Raw genomic sequence first — 18,956 nt, 5'->3', positions numbered from 1 at the left:
CTTTTATATTTAAAAAGTCAACCACCAACCAAAAAATCCAGTCTTACTTTTGTCAACTAGTTCAAATTAAAGCAACTACAGTAACATGTTCCTCTACAAATTCTCATTATGAAAGTTTGAATGTACAGGAATTTCTAAGCCTATTTTCCATAATTTCGAAAACTTCAGTCCAAGTACAAGCAAAGCATGGGTTATTTATACTAAGAACAAGTTTTGCTGAAGTGAGACTGAGGGGTTGTGTGGGGAAAGGCAAGTAATGAGGATGGCACAAGGGTAGTCGAGTTTTTGCCAGGAGTCGTCTTAAGAGACCAAGGAAACCGAGGAGAGGCAAGGAATACCCAGCTGGATCCAGATGCACGTGTGCATGCTGGAGGTGAGGGTGTGTGAATACAGGTAAGACGGTATGACAAAAGTTAACGTTAGCCAGGCCCAGTGGCTCACATCTGTAATCTCAGCACTTTGTGGAGGATGGTGGTAGGTGGATCACTTTAGTCCAGGAGTTCAAGACCAGCCTAGGCAACAAAGGGAGATCTTGTCTCCACCACAGAAAGTACAAAAAATTAGTCGGGCATGGTGGTGCACACCTATAGTCCTAGCTACTCAGGAGGCTGAGGTGGAAGGATCACTTGAGTCTGGGAAGCAGAGATCACGCCACTGCACTCCAGCCTGGTTGATAGAGTAAGACCCTGTCTCAAAATTTAAAAAAAAATTTTAAGTCAAAGGCAAATCAGTAAATTCTCATGGGCCCTAGAAAGGTTTCCCATCTGAAGCATCCAAGATTCTTGGAATCTCTGAAACTGGGTAGGATTCCAAGAGCAAACAAATGAGTCAAACATCAGAAAGGAAGCAACAGGTAACTGGAGGAGAGTAGGAAACATGGTTATGATTGGCATGGCTATTTGAAACAACACAAAAAGTTTCTAAGTCCCCAAAACTGAAGAGATACAAGGTGGCCCTCAGCAAATGAAAAATGGTGAACTGCTTGGCTAGAAAGGGAATTCCATACTAATGTGGTGAAGGGAAAACTTGGAAAATCCAAGTCAGTGAAGTTTATATTAAGTGAAACCCAGTTACGTGCCATTTATGACTCACCCAACCTGAGGTAAGTGACAATGGTCATTTATTATTTAAATATCTTACAGACAATGTACCCAAAGAAAATGGCCTTTCCTAATCAAGCAGAAATTCAGGAGCACACTGAGATGCTTTTGGCAAATGGTCAAAAGGAAGCAGTCTTCAGACTAAGAAAAGAGCTATCAAATTTATTTTGTGGTTACAAACAATTCCACAATGAAAGATAGAATTGGCAACTTGGTCACAAAAAAAATCTTTTAAAAGCCAGTTTCTTAAAATTTTAGCTATTATCGTCAATCTTCCTTCCCTAGCAAACTTTGATCAGACTGTATATAATCCTTAAGTATTCAGGGCTATCTCAAAAGCCTCAGAAAAGCAGCAATAAACTGTTAACCTTCAGGAAGTTATTTCTTTTGTAAATGTTTTACAGTATGCAAGTTAATGTGCAAGAAAAGTTCAAGTAGATTCGTAGACTACTGAGACTGCTCAGGAATAAAAGCTCAACAGAGAATGGTCTTTATAGCTCCTTATGAAAAACAATCTTCAATCTCTCCTAGCTATTCCACAATTACATTAACTGTCTGGACACTGTAACTTTATATAAAGGTGGAAACATAATTATTAACAGCAGCTACCAATTAGGTGCCTACCATACTGCCAAACTCTGGGCTTCATGCTTTTAGATACAAGATACTCTATACCTTCATGGTTTTGTTCTCATTTTGCAGATGGAAAAACTAAAATTCTGAGAGGTCAAACGACTTACTACGAAAGACCAGAGCTAGTAAACATGCTAGCAGAATACAAACCCAGGTATGACTAGCTCCAAAGTGTGCACTCTTCCTAGTCAAAGCAGCAGTCATCAAGAGCATGACCCCAGCCCAGCCCAGCTGTGTGTGACCTCAGCTTATAGAAGGCAGCAACAGCAGGTCAGTCTTGCAATCCAATGGCTCTCAGGACAAGTTCATGAAGAGGAACCGTGAGTCTCTGTGCACAGGGTGGAGAATCACCTCCCAGACAAGATAGTTGGGCATTCAGCCTAAAGAGTGCTGGTGGTGGCTCTGGACAAGTTCAGCTCCTGTGGCCAGAGGCTCTGATGACATGGATTCGCAGGATGCCACAGGCTTGCCAAAATGCACAGAAAACACAAAGCTAAGAGGAAGAGCTAACGCTGGGCAAGTCAGCAGTCACACTGCTTGACAGAACAAATCAAGAAAAATTTATTTAACATGAATGAATATAAAGTCCTTTTCAGACAAAAACTGAAAAACAAGATGGGAAGGTGGCCAGGGAGAAGAAAACTGCTGAAGTGAAGAAAAGAAACAAAAAAGTCCAAAGATTTCCGTTGATTATAAGTCCAATAGAAAGTTCTAATATTATGATGTAACTAATAAGCAAAGAAATCTCAGAATATAGTAATAGATAAACAATGTCTGGGACCAGAGGAGAAACTAATCCCACTGTGGCCTGCCCTGAGCATATCACGTCACACCAGGAAATAGCAGATTCTGTTCTGAAGGAAAACAAAGAGTCTGGCAACCACATGGCATCCAAAGAGATGGTCAGGGCAGCAGAAAGGCTCACTACTTGGAGGCATAAAGTAACTACCTCTGAATATATTTAAAAGCTTAGAGGAAAAGACCTGTCTTGTATTGTACCCAAAAATGAAATAAGAACCAGTAAGTAAAAAGTGCCAATTATCTGCAAGCAGTAGAAGCAAAACTTCCTAAAGATGAGGGCTGTGGCTGCATGCGAGGCCCCTCAATTGGAGGTGCCCTGGCAAAGCCTGGATGATTTTCTATAAGAACAAAAGGAGTTTCTGTTCTGGACAGGAAGGTTGTACTAAATGATTAACATGCTGTTTTATAAATCTCTTCCCAAAATCTATCGGATATAAAAGGTACAATACATGGCTACATTTGGGCTGACATGGAGCTCCAGTAAGAAAATAAAGATTATGCAACCTTCCAGATGCTTAGTGGGTTGAACCCCACGCATTCTTCACTGCTCTGGAAACTCTAGTAACACAACAAAATAAAGGACAAAGGAGAAAAAAAGGAAACGACAGCCAAGAACGCCAACAAATTCATGAAAAGACAAAAAACTTAATTTAGGAAGTCCAATATTCAAATAAAAGAAGTTTTAGAATAACATATTATATCACCCACCTCTTGGCCAAGGGAAAAAAAAGGTCGGGGATGGTGGGGGTGGGGACACGGGTAGGAAACAGAAGAAAGCAATTTTCCCAGAGCTTAACAAATGTGGCTCTCCTTAGGGCCTGCACAGGCCAACACAATGAGTGGTGCGACAGATCCTCCCAATGTACTGAGTGTAGTTCCATGGTAGCAGAAATGAAGAATCTAAACCTTCTAGTGGTGGGTGCGGAGGAGCGGGACTCACAAAAACAACACAAAAAAAGGACCATAACTTAGTATCAATTCTTGAAACCAACATTTTCAGACATGGAAGATCTGACGGATCTATTCACACTTTCTCAGGTAGCTACTGGAGAATGTTCTTCACCAAAACATGACAACACATGAAACCAGAAATAGGAGACATCAAGAGACAGACAACTCCCAGAAGAAAGGTGAGGAGAAACACCAGCAACTACGGAGAAGGTCAAGTGCAACCAGTACAGAGGAAGGCATGAGGCAGAGGGTGTGGAAAAAGTGAGTCCAAGAAAGAGACACAGCTGACCGCCAGATGTATCTGACCACACTGAAGAGAATTTTGCAAATTTTGTTAGGGATTTTGGGAATAATTAACCAAAATATACATACCTTTAATACTGACTTTATCCAAAAGGTGAAGGAGGGAATGAGTTATCCATGTAAGAACTAAAACCTCCTCTTCATAATTACAAGGTAAGTAGATTAGAAACAGTTACATACAGGCAAATATTTAGAAATGTGGAAATAAGAGAAAACAGCTAAGAGATGAAGGTGGCAGTCCCAAATGAGTAATTCAAAGATGAGAAAGATGGAACAATTGTTATCTTTTGCTATAAACCTTGCAATATACCTCTGACTTTTTAGCCTCTGTGAACAGTCTTCATGAAAGAACTATAGGCAGACTATTTCCAAAGAAGTTGAGAAAAGACAACCTATAGTAGAATCTGATAGGACATGCTACAACTGATTGTGGTTGTGTATAGAACAATAAAGGGCGTAGTTCAACAAACTTAGAAAACTTGTAAAAATTTAAGGTGTTTAAAGCTTACAGTTATTCTTTGATTATTCGCCAGCAGGCATTTGGAGACTTTTGAAATCCATCACCTGTTACTGAACCAGTAGCACAAACAGTAAACTTCATTCACTCATGGACTTAACTATCCTGGCTTGCCCTCTGACACAGCAACTTGATGTGGTAAAGTTTTATTGTGATTTTTTGAGCACAGGGCAAAGACTGAAATTTTTCTGAACAAGAAGAACGGCTGTGAATGACAATTACTGAACACTAGACAGCTGTAGAAATCTGCCTTTGCTGAAGTCTCAATGGCTGATATGTGAATCATCTACTAAATTAATGTCATTTAAACAACTTTCTCTGGTTGATAAGGAAGGTCAAGCTGCTTCATACACTTCCTGTAGGAGATGAGCTCTCCATTCCCATAAAAAATTGGCAGTGGACCTGTTTTCTGAGCTGAAACTACAGTTACATAGCATTTTGCAGACCTTGATGCAAAGGCAAAGGAAATCTCCATATTTCAAAATCCATTTAGGGGTGCAATTAAGGAGCTTTCACCTAAACTATAATTAGAAATGATTAATTTACTACGTAATGACATGCTAAAAAGTAAGTATCAAGAGAAGAATCCAAGAGAATTGTACATATGCCTTCCAAATAATGAATATACTCAACTGAAGTAATATGCTTGGGGACTGATAGAGAATGTGGGAGTACTTACCTGTGTAAAAAGACATTTCCAAAGATGAAAAATGTTAAAACCTTGCTGCAGATCAATATTAATAGATTAGATGTACCTTTGCAATACATTTTGATGAGAGCTACTCTAATTTTAAAGACCAATTAGGTGAAATATTATCCCCCTAGAAAAAAGAATTCCAGTCTTCTCACTAGTAAGAGAGAGCTGTATTACAGAAAATTGAATTCAATTATTACATTTGAATCTCATCAATAACAAAGCCTGTGAAAACTTGTTGTGTCTCTTGGTATATAAATACCTTCATAAAATCCTCTTTTTTGCCTCTTCGCCCACAAAACCTAAAATATTTCTTATCTGGCCTTTGCAATAAATGCTTTGTTTGCCAGTCCCTGGTCTAAAATGCCCTACACCCACAGTGCTGTTCCTCTCCAGGAACCCTTGTAACCACCTGGCATTGATTCTAGGACTCCTGCAGACTGTGAAGGGTTCACTCTAGTGTGGGACAGCATGCTGACGAGCAGAGATGTGTAAAAGGAGGAGGAGGAGGAATAACTAAAGGTTAGAAATGGTTCCGCAAGCTGCCAAAGCTAAGAATCTCTATCAGCAAAGGAAAACAAAATAAACAACAAGGAGGGAGAGACAGAAAGTCTCAAAAATATCCTGAGAAATGCCTCTGACATTTTAGCTCCTACCACCAAACAATTAATGATACCTATATTTTGTGAAAAGTACTAAAGACACAAAGAAGTTAAAGCTGCTTACTCACAAAATACTTAAAACGTAGTTAAAGAGAAAAAAATAATTCTAAAATAATTTCATGAGATGCTCTAAGAGTTCACAAAGGAGTGACCACAAGGGAACTGGAATAATCCAAGGTGGTTTGACAGAAAAGGCAGGAAGAAAGCTGAGCCCCAGAAGACGTGAATTCAAATACAAAGAACAACAATAAAACTCTATGAGGCCGGGTGCGGTGGCTCACGCCTGTAATACCAGCACTGTGGGAGGCCTAGGCAGGCAGATCACTTGAGGCCAGGAGTTCAAGACCAGCCTGGCCAACATAGTGAGACTCCGTCTCTACTAAAAATACAAAAATTAGCTGGGCATGGTGGTGTGCGCCTATAATCCCAGCTACTCAGGAGGCCGAGACAGGAGAATTGCTTGAACCTAGGAGGTGGAGGTTGCAGTGAGTCGAGATCGCGCCACTGCACTCTGGCCTGGGCGACGGAGCAAGACCCTATCTCAAAACACAAACAAAAAAAACTCTATGAGACAAGGAGCCACAAGGGGAATGAATACTTGCAGAGAATTCTCCACATGGGATTCAGGCAGAAGAATATGGAGGTGAAGTTGAGGAAATCCTAAGTTGTGTACAAGAATCTGAATACCGGGGGCAAGAATAGGACGTCACTGTTTAAGTGCAAGGGGAACTGCAAGGGTTGAGTAGGACTGTTCTTCAGGGGCTGGGGCTGAGGAGACACCATATGCAAAGTAGTATTTTACATGCCTATGAAACATCCACCTGGCAGTCAGAAGCACAGACCCCTCACAGCAAAACCACCTTAGGATCTCCCCAGGCAACAAAGTCTGACCTAGCTTTGCAGCCATGGAAACAAAAAGAAAAAGACAGTTGCAAGAGTCAAGAGTAGAACCAACAGGCCCTGGTAAATCACTGCTCATCAGGATAAAAACAAAGCCGAGTAAAAAGTGACTAAAATTTCAAGTCTTAGAGCTAGCACCAGTTCAGGAAGGTAGATGATTAAATGATTTTTGTCTACCTTCTAGAGATACAATGGGGACAAACGAAATTTGATTAACTATGCTTGCATTTCCCCCAAAAGGAACTACTGTGCCACTTCTGCCACTTCCTAGTGTCAACTGGGCCAAAAGTCCAATATGCAAATTCAATCTCTAATCTTGAATAAAAAGTTCTAAAGTGATGGAGATTAGGACTCTGAAAGACACAAGTGACTGACCACAAGTCAAATGTCCTTTTGCTGGTATAAAACAAAAACAAACACAAAGAGAGAGCCCCAGTGCCCTGGAAGCAGTGGCCTGGGTGGCGACTCTTTCTCTGCATGCTGCTACTTCAGCTTACTAGGCCTGGCTGGTCTTTGGCGCCCCTCTCAATAACCCCCTGTAAACTTAGAATCCCTTGAGTTCTGCAGATTTAAGATATACCAAAGCAGACTAAAGAGGGTGTCATTTAACTTCCTAAAAATACCACAGTACCACAGAACCATACTGCACCTAGCTCAGAGAGACTGGTCTCCACCTGGTTTGCTACGACTCCAGGGTCTCACAACAGAACCATAGCTTTCCTTGATGTCATTAATGGAAGGAAACTCCTGCTAATCATAACGTTCTTACCTTTCAAAACAAGTTTAAAAATTAAAAGAAATGTTTTCTTCTTGGTGGCTCCTTGCCCATTACAGGTTATCCTGGTAACAGTTTTCCTCCAATTTACCGCATTAGCAGATTAGCAGGAAAAAAGTGGGATATGGATATGAAACAAGCTCTCCTGTAAAAGAGAAAAAAAAAAAGCAGATAATCACATTTAATGATAGCTGCCATTAAAGCATACTGGGTCAGGGTCTTGGGTCACACAGAATTATACCACAGGGAATTGAGAAGTTCTAGTTAATCATTAAAATTTTTCTATACGAACATAAGAAAAAAGGTACTGTCAGCTCTCTACCTTAGCTTTTATCCTACATTACAGTATCCTACATTACAGCTTGTATCCTACTTTACAGTAGCTCAGAAGTAAATACAGATGTCATAATAGCACTATCAATGAGTGAAGAAGAAAAATACATATTCTCACCTTTGTCTTCTGAAAACATCAATTCTATTCTTATCCAACATAGGGTCCACTATAAAGGCACCACACTTTAAAACACTAAAATTTTACAATTTCCTTCCTTTAAATGCCCCCTAGCAGTCCACTTAATACATTTAATAATAATGTCAGGAAGCATGACATTAAGATCACTGAAGTTCTAGCTATACTCAAATTAAATCTCTAATGTCAATTAACCAAACACTGCACATGAAAAGGATAGAAATTATCTTCCAAGGCACGCACTTCATATATAGCTTAATATTGCGGAAAAAGACTTAAACTGTGGACATTGAATTAATTAGAATTCTTCTAAGTAGTGAAGCCTGACAGGGCCAAAAAAAAAAAAAAAAACAAAAACCAGAAATCTTCTAAGAATGCAATCTACAAGGCATACCCAAAACAATGCTGTTCATCTAATGTCTTTCCCCCATAAAACTCTTACTACATTGTGATATCAACATTTTTCCTCAAGTAAGATAATAAATTATGTTAAACATTTGTTAAAATCAATCAACAAAAATAACAGTAACAAGCCTAGGTGCAAATTAAAATGAGCATATTTAATTTTAAAAATAAAATATTTTACCAGTTAGGTGGTTTTTGAATATACACTGCAAAAAGTATAATCATCCAAATTTTTGCTTAAAATGAGAACAGACCATGTGGCTATGCTGCTGGAGTCCTTAGACAAAACAGAAAGGTCCTCTATGGCAAATCCCTCTTCCTTCCAATTTAGGATTGTGTATCACATCGAAAGTCCTATTTCCTTAATTTCCTCTCATCTGAAACAGTTCAACATTTTTTTCCATTCATTTCACTGACATCTTTGAAGAATATGGGTTATGTGTTTCTGGCAGTAGTACTACATAAATGAAGCTTTGTTTCTCCCAGAGCAACACAGAAAGAGACAAGATGATGTCAATTTGCCCCATTATTGGTGATAATTTCAATCACTTGGTTAAAATTATATTTGCCAGATTTCTTCACTGTAAAGTGAGCATTTTCCTTAGTAATTAATTCATAATTTGTAGAACAATACTTAGAGACTATGTTCTTAGAACGTTCATCTAGTAATTTTAGTGCCAACTGGCAACTCTTGTCTGAATCAACTGATACTCAGTTATGAAAATGATGAGGTTTTTTGAGGCAGTCTACGGTTCCTCCTGGCATTCAAACTTCAGTGAGGGATGCTCCCTTCTTCCCACTTATTCTTTTTTTTTTTTTTTTTTTTTTTTTTGAGACAGAGTCTCGCTCTGTCGCCCAGGCTAGAGTGCAGTGGCGCGATCTCGGCTCACTGCAAGCTCCGCCTTCCGGGTTCACACCATTCTCCTGCCTCAGCCTCCCGAGTAACTGCACTACAGGCGCCTCACTGCAAGCTCCGCCTCCCAGGTTCACGCCATTCTCCCGCCTCAGCTTCCCGCCATTCTCCCGCCTCAGCTTCCCGAGTAGCTGGGACTACAAGTGCCCGCCACCATGCCCAGCTAAGTTTTTGTATTTTTAGTAGAGACGGGGTTTCACCGTGGTCTCGATCTCCTGACCTCGTGATCCGCCTGCCTCGGCCTCCCAAAGTGCTGGGATTACAGGCATGAGCCACCGCACCCGGCCCTTTCCCATTTATTCTTTCCTTATGTCATCAGTATGGACTCACAGATTCGTATTTTATTAACTTTCATTTATTTTTTTTTTTTTGAAGACAGGGTGTTACTCTCTCGCCCAGGCTGGAGTGCAGTGGTGCGATCTCGGCTCCCTGCAACCTCCACCTCCTGGGCTCAAGTGATCCTCCTGCCTCAACCTCCTGAATAGCTGAGATTACAAGCAATCGCCACCATGCCTGCTTAATTTTAATATCTTTTGTAGAGACGGGATTTCACCATGTTGGCCAGGCTGGTCTCAAAACTCCTGACCTCAAGTGATCCGTCTGCCTTGGCCTCCCAAAGTTCCGGGATTACAGGTGTGAGCCACTGTGCCTGGCCAATTAACATCATTATTCACTCTGATGTTCAAATTGTTCCACATTTAGCCAGTGGGAGCCCCTTCCAGCATGCTCTTGTGTGCTTTTCCTAGTTCTCAAGCACTTCCTCATTTCCTCATGTAACATGTTCTGGATTTGTCTTATGCATTCTCTGTTCGACTTCGAAATCTGCCATTTCTCCAAGGAGTCTTGGTTCCTTTTAGTGGGGGATGTAATTTAGAAATGAAGGTCTGAGAGCAAAGTACGTTCAAAGATACTGGGGCTGGCACTTCCTCTGTCCTTTTGTAGTGAACAAAGCTGGGAAGGAATGTCAATTTCATATGTTCCAACTCTGTTGTGTATCCCTGACTTTTAAATATGAATAAAAATCAAGGATTACCAGACACCTCCAGAAAGCCTCTACCATAAAAAGTAGCAAAACAAACAGAAAAATGCAAGTTAGAGGAAAAGACAATCAGAAAACAGGAAAGAAAAGTGAAAGCCTAAAATGGAACATTTTAGCAACATTTTCCAACATCCAACCCACAGGGTAGGTTCTTTAAAAAAAAAAAAAAAAGAGAGAGAGAGAACAAAAAACAGAAGGGAGGAAATCAGATAAATAATTCCCAAAAATGTTCCTGAAAACAGACCCACACCAAGGAACATTACTGTTAAACTGCATGACCCTGGCACAAAGAAGAGCCTAGGTCTTCTACAACCAAAAATATGAATAGTTTCAGATTTCTCAAGAACAGAAAACAAAAAAGTGAAGTAACACAACACACCCATTAGGATGGCTACTATAGGGAAAGAAGACAAAAAAAAAAAAAAAAAAAAAGGAAATAAGTGTCCATAAAGACGTGGAGAAACTGGAACTCTTGCGCACCACTGGTGGGAATGTAAAATGGTAGAGCAGCTATGGAAAAACCATATGTTCATTCCTCAAAAAACTAAAAACAGAATTACTATATGACCCAGCAAGTCCACTTCTGGTTCTACACTCAAAAGAACTGAAGGCAGGGTCTTGAAAAGATATTTGTGTACCGTGTTCACGGCAGCATTCCTCACAACAGCTAAAACATGGAAGTAACCCAAGTGTCCATCAACAGACGAATGGGCAAGTGAAGTATGGCAGAGATGGAGCATCCCCGTCCAAAATGCTTGAGACCAGAAGTATTTCAGATTTCCATTTTTTTGCATTTTTAAATATCTGCATATACGTAACAAGATATCTTGGGATAGGGCCCAAATCTAAACATATAATTAAGTTGTGTTTAAAGTGTACTTTATACATATATCCTAAAGGTAATTTTACACGATATTTTAAATAAACTGTGTATTGTGTGTCTATATTTTAACTGCAGCCAGTCACATGAGGTCACATGTGCTGTATGAGGTCAGGTGTGGAATCTTCCACTTGTGGCATCGTGTCGGCACTCAAAAAGTTTCAGACTTTGAAGCATTTCGAATTTTCCAATTAGGGATGCTTAACCTGTATATACATGCAATGGAATATTACTCAAGTCTTAAAAAGGAAATTCTGATATACGCTACGATGTGGATGAACCATAAAAACGTGCCGAGTAAAATAAACCAGTCACAAAAATGACAAAAATGTCTTTTGATAAAGGCACAAGACTATGTAATTCCAACTTATTGGAGGTACTCAGAATAGTCAAAATCAGAACCAGAAAGCAGAAGAGGAGATGGAGGATAGTGATGATTGCACAATGTTATGAAGGTATACTATTAAACCGTACACTTAAAATGGCTAAGATGGGAAATTTTGTTAGATGTATTTTATTACAATAAAAAAATGATGAGGCAATGTCTAAAGAATTCTGAAGAGATGCGTTCTGGCTGAATGTCTGTTCCCTCTCTCTTCCATTCATATGTTGAAGTCCTAACTCCCAGCATTGTTATATTTGGAGAACGAAAGTAATTACAGTTAAATGGGGTCATAAGCGTGGGGCCCTGATTCGACAGGATTCGTGTCCTTATGGGACACCACATGCACATGAACCCAAGGAAAGGCCATGTTGAGACAGTCTGGGCCATAATCTCGAAAGACACAATCTTGAATGCCACAATCCCGAATGCTGAATGCTCATCTGCAGTGGATTCTAATTATTGACTGGATAACTTTGTGAACATTAGAATTCTGGGCGTGTTGACTCACGCCTGTAATCCCAGCACTCTGGGAGGCTGAGACAGGCGGATCATGAAGTCAGGAGATCGAGACCATCCTGGCTAACATGGTGAAACCCTGTCTCTACTGATATACAAAAAAAATTAGCCGGGCATGGTGGTGGGTGCCTGTAGTCCCAGCTACTCGGGAGGCTGAGGCAGGAGAATGGCGTGAACCCGGGAGGCAGAGCTTGCAGTGAGCCGAGATCGCGCCACTGCACTCCAGCCTGGGCGACAGCGACAGAGCGAGACTCTGTCTCACCAAAAAAAAAAAAAAAAGACTTCTGGGCGTGGTTTTGAAAGTCAGTTTGCAAGCTCTTCTGAGCTGGTATGACTTTTCTTTCTCTTCTCTATGCTCTTCTCATTGTTTCAGGATTGCCCGCCCCCTACCCACCGCCTCACCCCGCCAGCTCCTCGTTCTTTGTCCCGGCCATCTCCTATGGTACTGCGCTGTGTCTGCCTTGTGGAGACCCTGAGGATGTTATGGATGGAGTTACCAAGCCCCAGCAGGCTGGTCCAGTTCCTGGCCTCCACAAAGTATGTGTTTTTTTGCCTGAGGAGACCAGCTGCTCTGTAAAACCTGCAGCCCCCAGCAGAATTTGGCCTATTTTCTGCTCGTTTCACAAGAGAGTGAGCCTCCCTGGCTCCAGCTGCCCACCTGCATGAAGCTCTGTTAATGGCTGGGACCCCCGCAGCGCCTGGGCCCTGAGCCTGGTGCTGGGCCTGGGCTTCAGCTTCTCTCCACTTCCCAACTACTCCACATCTGGTCCTGGGAGATGTTCTTTCCTTTTGAGCCTGAAAGATAAAAGCTCTAAAGTCTAAAATCCTGAAAATTACAATTCCAAAAGATCAAAATCCAAAAACTGTAATTCTGGAAAAAATAATTTAAAAAAACTTCAAAGACATGTATTTACATTTTTAAAGGGGGATTTCAGGCCAGGCATGGTGGCTCACTCCTGTAATCCCAGCACTTTGGGAGGCTGAGACAAGTGGATCGCCTGAGGTCAGGAGTTCAATACCAGCCTGGCCAACACAGTGAAACCCCATCTCAACTAAAAATACAAAAATTAGCCGGGCGTGGTGGTGCACGCCTGTAATCCCAGCTACTCGGGAGCCTGGGGCAGGAGAATCACTTGAACCTGGTAGGCAGAAGTTGCAGTGAGCTGAGCTCACGCCACTGTACTCCAGTCTGGGCAACAGAGTGAGACTCTGTCTCAAAAAATAAAAAATAAAGGGGATTTGAGAAACATAAAAAAATGAGAGAACACGTCATAGGTCACTTTACACAATAAAATAGGCAATAATCAGGCCGGGTGTGGTGGCTCAAGCCTGTAATCCCAGCACTTTGGAAGGCCGAGACGGGCAGATCACAAGGTCAGGAGATCGAGACCATCCTGGCTAACATGGTGAAACCCCATCTCTACTAAAAAAATACAAAAAACCAGCCAGGCATGGTGGCGGGCACCTGTAGTCCCAGCTACTCAGGAGGCTGAGGCAGGAGAATAGAAGCGTAAACCAGGTGAGCTTGCAGTGAGCTGAGATCCGGCCACTGCACTCCAGCCTGGTGAAAAAACGGAACTCTGTCTCAAAAAGTAATAATCCACGCGCCATATTTTGCAAGGATACAAGATATAATTCATGTCTAATTATGACAGTCACATGGGTAGACTAACAGTTATGAGCAGACAAACCACATTCATAAAGAAATAGGTTAAAAAAAAAAAAAACGAAATGCATAAATGCATATAACAGCCAGCATGGTGGCTCAAGCTTGAAATTCCAGAGCTTTGGGAGGTTCTGACAGGTGGAATGCTTAAGGCCAGTTCAGGCGGGCATGATGGCTCAAGCCTGTAATCCCAGCACTTTGGGAGGCAGGCGGGTGGATCGAGGTCAGGAGATGAGACCATCCCTGGCTAACATGGTGAAACCCGTCTCTACCTAAAAATACAAAAAACTAGCGAGGCGTGGTGGTGAGCCTGTAGTCCCAGCTACTTTCGGAGGCTGAGGCGAGAATGAAGTGAGCCCGGAGGTGGAGCTTGCAGTGAGGCGAGGTCGGCGCCCTGCACTCCAGCCTGGGCTGACAGAAGCGAGACTCGATCTCAAAAAAAAAAAAAAAAAAAAAGGCCAGTTCAAGACCAGCCTGGGCAACATAGTAAGATCCCACCCCTACAAAAAAAAATTTTTTTAATTAGCTGGACTTTCGAGTACGCACCTATAGTCCTAGCTACTCAGGAGGCTAAGGCAGGAGAGTCGCTTAAAGCCCAAGAATTTGAGGTTTCAGAGAGCTATGATCACGCCACTGCACTCCAGCCTGGGTGACAAAGCAAGATCTTGTCTCACTCATTCATTCGTACATACATTAAAATGCATATAACTACGGTTGGTAATTGTATGCACTGAGCTTTATAACTGCAGTCATCTAAATTACCATGATAGACAACCTATGTCTTTTGATGAGATCTACAAAAAACCACGATGGATCAACATCACATATGCAGTTGCTCAGAGAGCCGAGATCTTGAATTTTGTCTTTCACAAATGCGGATACACAAAAAGGACATCTCTTCATTTACTGAGGAAGTTTCAACAGTTTTACACATATGTACAATGCTTACACACAAAGTCAACATGGAGTCAAATGTGCAAAAAATGCAGAAAACAAAAAGAATATATACCACTTACACCCCTAGTATTGAAAATGATGTGAAGACTAAATACATAGCATAGCAAACTGGCGCTACGTGTGAATGGGCAGAAGTCTTATAGGACTGAATAATTTGGCAGAAGAGATTTCTTGTAGTTTTTGTCTGTTTTCAGATCTACGTCTATGATCTTCAAAATACTCGTTACACTTGTATTTGAAGAGTGGTTGTGGTCTTCAAACTCTGTAAGTACACGCTGTTTGTTTCAAAGTCTGTTGTGTCCAGCTGTTGCAATTAAGCAATTTTCTGCTTTCATAGCCCCAATAATAATTAACTTTAACATTTTCACCTTTCACCATTAAGTAGTCTCATACACTTACCACAGCCTTTTTGCAAGGGAACAATTTCACAGATCTGTTCCACTGTGTTTTAAGAAACACAGTAAGAAGGAATATTTGACTTCCCCAATACCAGATTTGTATTAAGCTTCTTCAGCAAGACAGAACTGATAAGATATGTATACAGATACATGAGAGGGGATTTATGCGGGGAATGAGCTCATGCGATTATGGTGCTGTGAAGTCCCACGACAGGCAAGCTGAAGACCCCGGGATGCCGGTGACAAGGCTCAATCCAAATAGCCTGAGAACCAGGGACACCAGTGATCTCTAGCTCTGAGTCCACAAAAGCCTCAGGACCCAAAGGCACTGCTGGTGTACATCCTGGAGTCCAAAGGCTGGCAACCCTGGATTTCTCACGTCCAAGGCAGCAGAAGAGTCTGTCTGGGCCCTGGTTGATTGGATGGTGCCCGCCAACACTGAGGGCAGATCTTCCCCGCAGCCCACTCAGACTCACGCATTAGTGAATGAGGTATTATCAATTATAAAATAGGGATAACGACTAATAACAGGAATGGAAAAGCACTTGTACAATGCCAGCACAAAAGGTTTGTAAGGGCAGACATTCATACCTGACGTTTTGTGATTAAGCAAGTGCATTTAGATGCTGTTTTGAGAATCTTTCCATCTCCTCTGGAAATACTCTCACAGACACAGCCAAAACCTAATGTTTCACCAGGATTCTAGGTATTCCTTAGTTAAGGTGTCATCTAAAACTGAGTCCACAAGTCCACCTATTGTCAACTTGGCACCCACACGCATCTCCTTAAACCATACTTAATTTATGAATAAAGACAATAACAAGGTAATAGTTCCATCTAACGTGACGCAACTATCCTATGTACAACAAAAAACATACTAATCCCTTCCCTAGTAATTGGCTTTCAGGGTTTCAACACCCAGGATTTTAATCTTTTGTGATTTTCAGAATTTTAGAGATTCTGATCTTCAGGGATTCTGATTCCAACATTTGATTATGGTGCTCCAGACTGTGTCATCTGGTATGATGACTGGCACCACATGTGAGAAGAGATGGTGTCTCTAAACCAGAAAGAGGCCACTCACTAGAAACCAAATTAGCAAGAAGTTTGATTTTGAACTTCTAGCTTACAGAACGTGAGAAAATAAATTTCTGTTGTTTAAGCCACCCAGCCTATGATATTTTGTTATGGCAATCCTGAGCAGACTAAAATAGAAGGAAAAATTTTCCCAACCCAAAAGCATATACCCAGTTAAACTATATCAATCACGAGTACACAGAAAGATACACAGTCTCAAAAGATCTACCTCCTACACACCTTTCTCACTGAAAACTACTGGCAACTATGCTCCACTAAAACCAGTGAGAGCAACAAGGTAACACAGAACACAGGAATAGGAGATCCAGTGGGGAGAAAAGAGGCAAAAAGAACCCCAAAGGTCGCAGAATGGGAGGGCCAGCAGTCCAAACTAGAAAGATTCCTTCAAAAGGATAAAGCTCAGGGAAGATCTGAACATGTAACTGGCTAAAAGTCTGAGGCTAAATTAGTGATAAGTACATTTAAACACACACACATACGCACACACACGGCTGGGCGCAGTGGCTCACACCTGTTAATCCCAGCACTTTAGGAGGCTGAGGCAGGTGGATCACCTGAAGTCAAGAGTTCAAGACCAGCCTGGCAAACATGGCAAAACCCCGTCTCTACTACAAATACAAAAAGTAGCCAGGTATGGTGGCACATGCCTATAATCCCAGCTAACTCAGGAAGCTGAGGCAGGGGAACCACTTGAACCCGGGAGGCAGAGGTTGCCAGGAGCTGAGACTGCCGACACTGCACTCCAGCCTGGGCATCAGAGTGAGACTCCAACTCAAAACACACACACACACACACACACACAGACAGACACACACACAGACACACACAGACAGACACACACACACACACACACAGTAACACACAGTAACACAGTAACACATTTCCAGAGGAAACCAAAAGTTGTTTAGGAAAGGAAAGCATTTGTAATTTACCACTTAACAGCTGTAAATAGTATACATGGGCCGGGTGCGGTGGCTCATGCCTGTAATCCCAGCACTTTGGGAGACCAAGTCAGGCGGATCACAAAGTCAGGAATTTGAGACCAGACTGACCAACATGGTGAAACCCCATCTCTACTAAAAACACAAAAATTAGCCGGACGTGGTGGCGCATGTCTTAATCCCAGCTACTCAGGAGGCTGAGGCAGGAGAATTGCTTGAACCCGGGAGGCAGAGGTTGCTGTCAGCTGAGATCGCACCATGACACTCCAGCCTGGGCGACAGAGCAAGGCTCTGCCTCAAAAAAAAAAAAAAGTATACATGGTCATAATGTAGTATATACATGGTTGTAATGAAAAAACTAAATAGTGATTTAACCAAAATGTTAACAAACCTCTACTGGGTGGATAGGGAAGACAGAAAATGGCAATGAAGGTGCAATAAAGGAAAGAAGTGAGAGCCAATCCTTATCTTCCATGTCAGAAAATCAATAGATACTGCTTAGAACTAAAAAAAATCCGCAAGTATACACACAAGTATGAAGTCTTCAAATATAATCTTCAGACATATGGAAGTAAATATATATTTTTAACTGGTTAAAACAGCCCAAAGTATTACACTATCTTCAGGAAAGGGAAAAAAGAGAGTGGGATACTTAAGGACTCCTGTTTGTCTTACCCAATCTCCTAGAATAGTTGACTCCAAAATATGGACATATAAAACTTTAGCTTAAAGAAAACTTAGAAGTTTTTAAGAAAAAATGCTGGCGCTCATGCCTATAATCACAACACTTTGAGAGACTAAGGCAGGAGGATCACCTGAGCCCAGGAGTTTGAGACCAGCCTGGGTAACATGGCAAGACCCCATTCTCTACAAAAATTTTAAAAATCAGCCAAGCATGGTAGCGCACACCTGTGGTCCCAGCTACTCGAGAGGATGAGGCAGAAAGATCACTTGAGCCCAGGAGGTCGAGGCTACAGTGAACTGTGTCGCGCCACAGCACTCCAGCCTGGGCTACCTAACAAAATCCTGTCTCAAAAAAAAACAAAAACAAAAAAAACAAAAAAAAAACCCAAAGACGTATGTTGGACTGGGAAGAAGTATTAAATGTTGAGAGACCACAGAGCTGTAATATCAGTTCACACAGGTAATGAGAAGCTAAGACAAATCACTTAACCTGAGTATCCATTTCTTCATCTATAAAATAAAATAGGCCAGGTGTAGTAGTGGCTCATGCCTGTAATCCCAGCACTTTGGGAGGCCAAGGTGGGCCAATCACTTGAGCTCAGGAGTTAGAGGACACCCTGAGCAACATGGTGAGACCCCACCTCTACAAAACTTATCGGAAAAAAAAAAAAAAAAAGGCCGGGCACAGTGGCTCGCCTAAGGTCAACAGTTTGAGACCAGCCTGGCCAAGAAGGTGAAACCCCGTCTCTACTTAAAAAAAAAAAAAATTAGCCAGGTGTGGTGGCAGGTGCCTGTAATCCCAGCTACTCGGGAGGCAGAGGCAGGAGAATCACTTGAACCCAGGAGGCAGGGGTTGCAGTGGGCTGAGATTGTGCCATTACACTCCAAACTGGGCAACAAGAGCAAAACTCTGTCTCAAAAAAAAAAAAAAAAAAAAAAAAATTAGCCAGATGCAGTGGCTTGTGTCTAGTCCCAGCTACTCAGGTGGCAGAGGTTTCAATGAGCCAAGATTGCCCCATAGCACTCCAGTCTGGGTGACGGGAGTGAAGCCCTGTCTCAAAAATAAAAATAAGAGAGTTGGAATAAATTAACTCTAAATTTTCTTGTTGCTTCAACAATGTATGACTCTAATATAAAAATAAAGCTTTAAACATGGTACCAGTGGCTATAGAAAAAATTAAGCAGGACTTGGTTTAAAAAAAAAAAAAAAAAAAAAAAAAAAAACAGAGAAGCAAAATAAAAACCTAAAATCTGCTTTAAGCCCTGTGG

At 41.6% G+C, this 18,956-nt stretch overlaps 1 protein-coding gene across 11 annotated transcripts in view; it reads right to left on the bottom strand.

The window, feature by feature from the left end:
• The window catches only part of PPP6R3 (protein phosphatase 6 regulatory subunit 3), a 160,987-nt gene that overhangs the window by 93,868 nt on the left and 48,163 nt on the right, over positions 1–18,956 (bottom strand). For 6 of the 11 annotated variants that reach the window (XM_009185463.3, XM_009185466.3, XM_003909438.4 and 3 more), the window contains one exon: positions 7,331–7,481. The gene's annotated coding sequence lies outside the window, so the exon portion shown is untranslated. Of the gene's footprint in view, positions 1–7,330; positions 7,482–12,601; positions 12,739–14,155; positions 14,175–18,956 lie in introns of those variants that run through there. The other 5 variants (XM_017948183.3, XM_021925461.2, XM_021925464.2 and 2 more) reach the window with 2 other exon arrangements.

The sequence above is a fragment of the Papio anubis genome, chromosome 12, assembly GCF_008728515.1.
Source record: "Papio anubis isolate 15944 chromosome 12, Panubis1.0, whole genome shotgun sequence".
In the NCBI taxonomy this organism is placed as follows: domain Eukaryota; kingdom Metazoa; phylum Chordata; class Mammalia; order Primates; family Cercopithecidae; genus Papio; species Papio anubis.
Note: the sequence above shows the minus strand (reverse complement) of the source record. Positions and strands in the feature narration are given on the sequence as shown.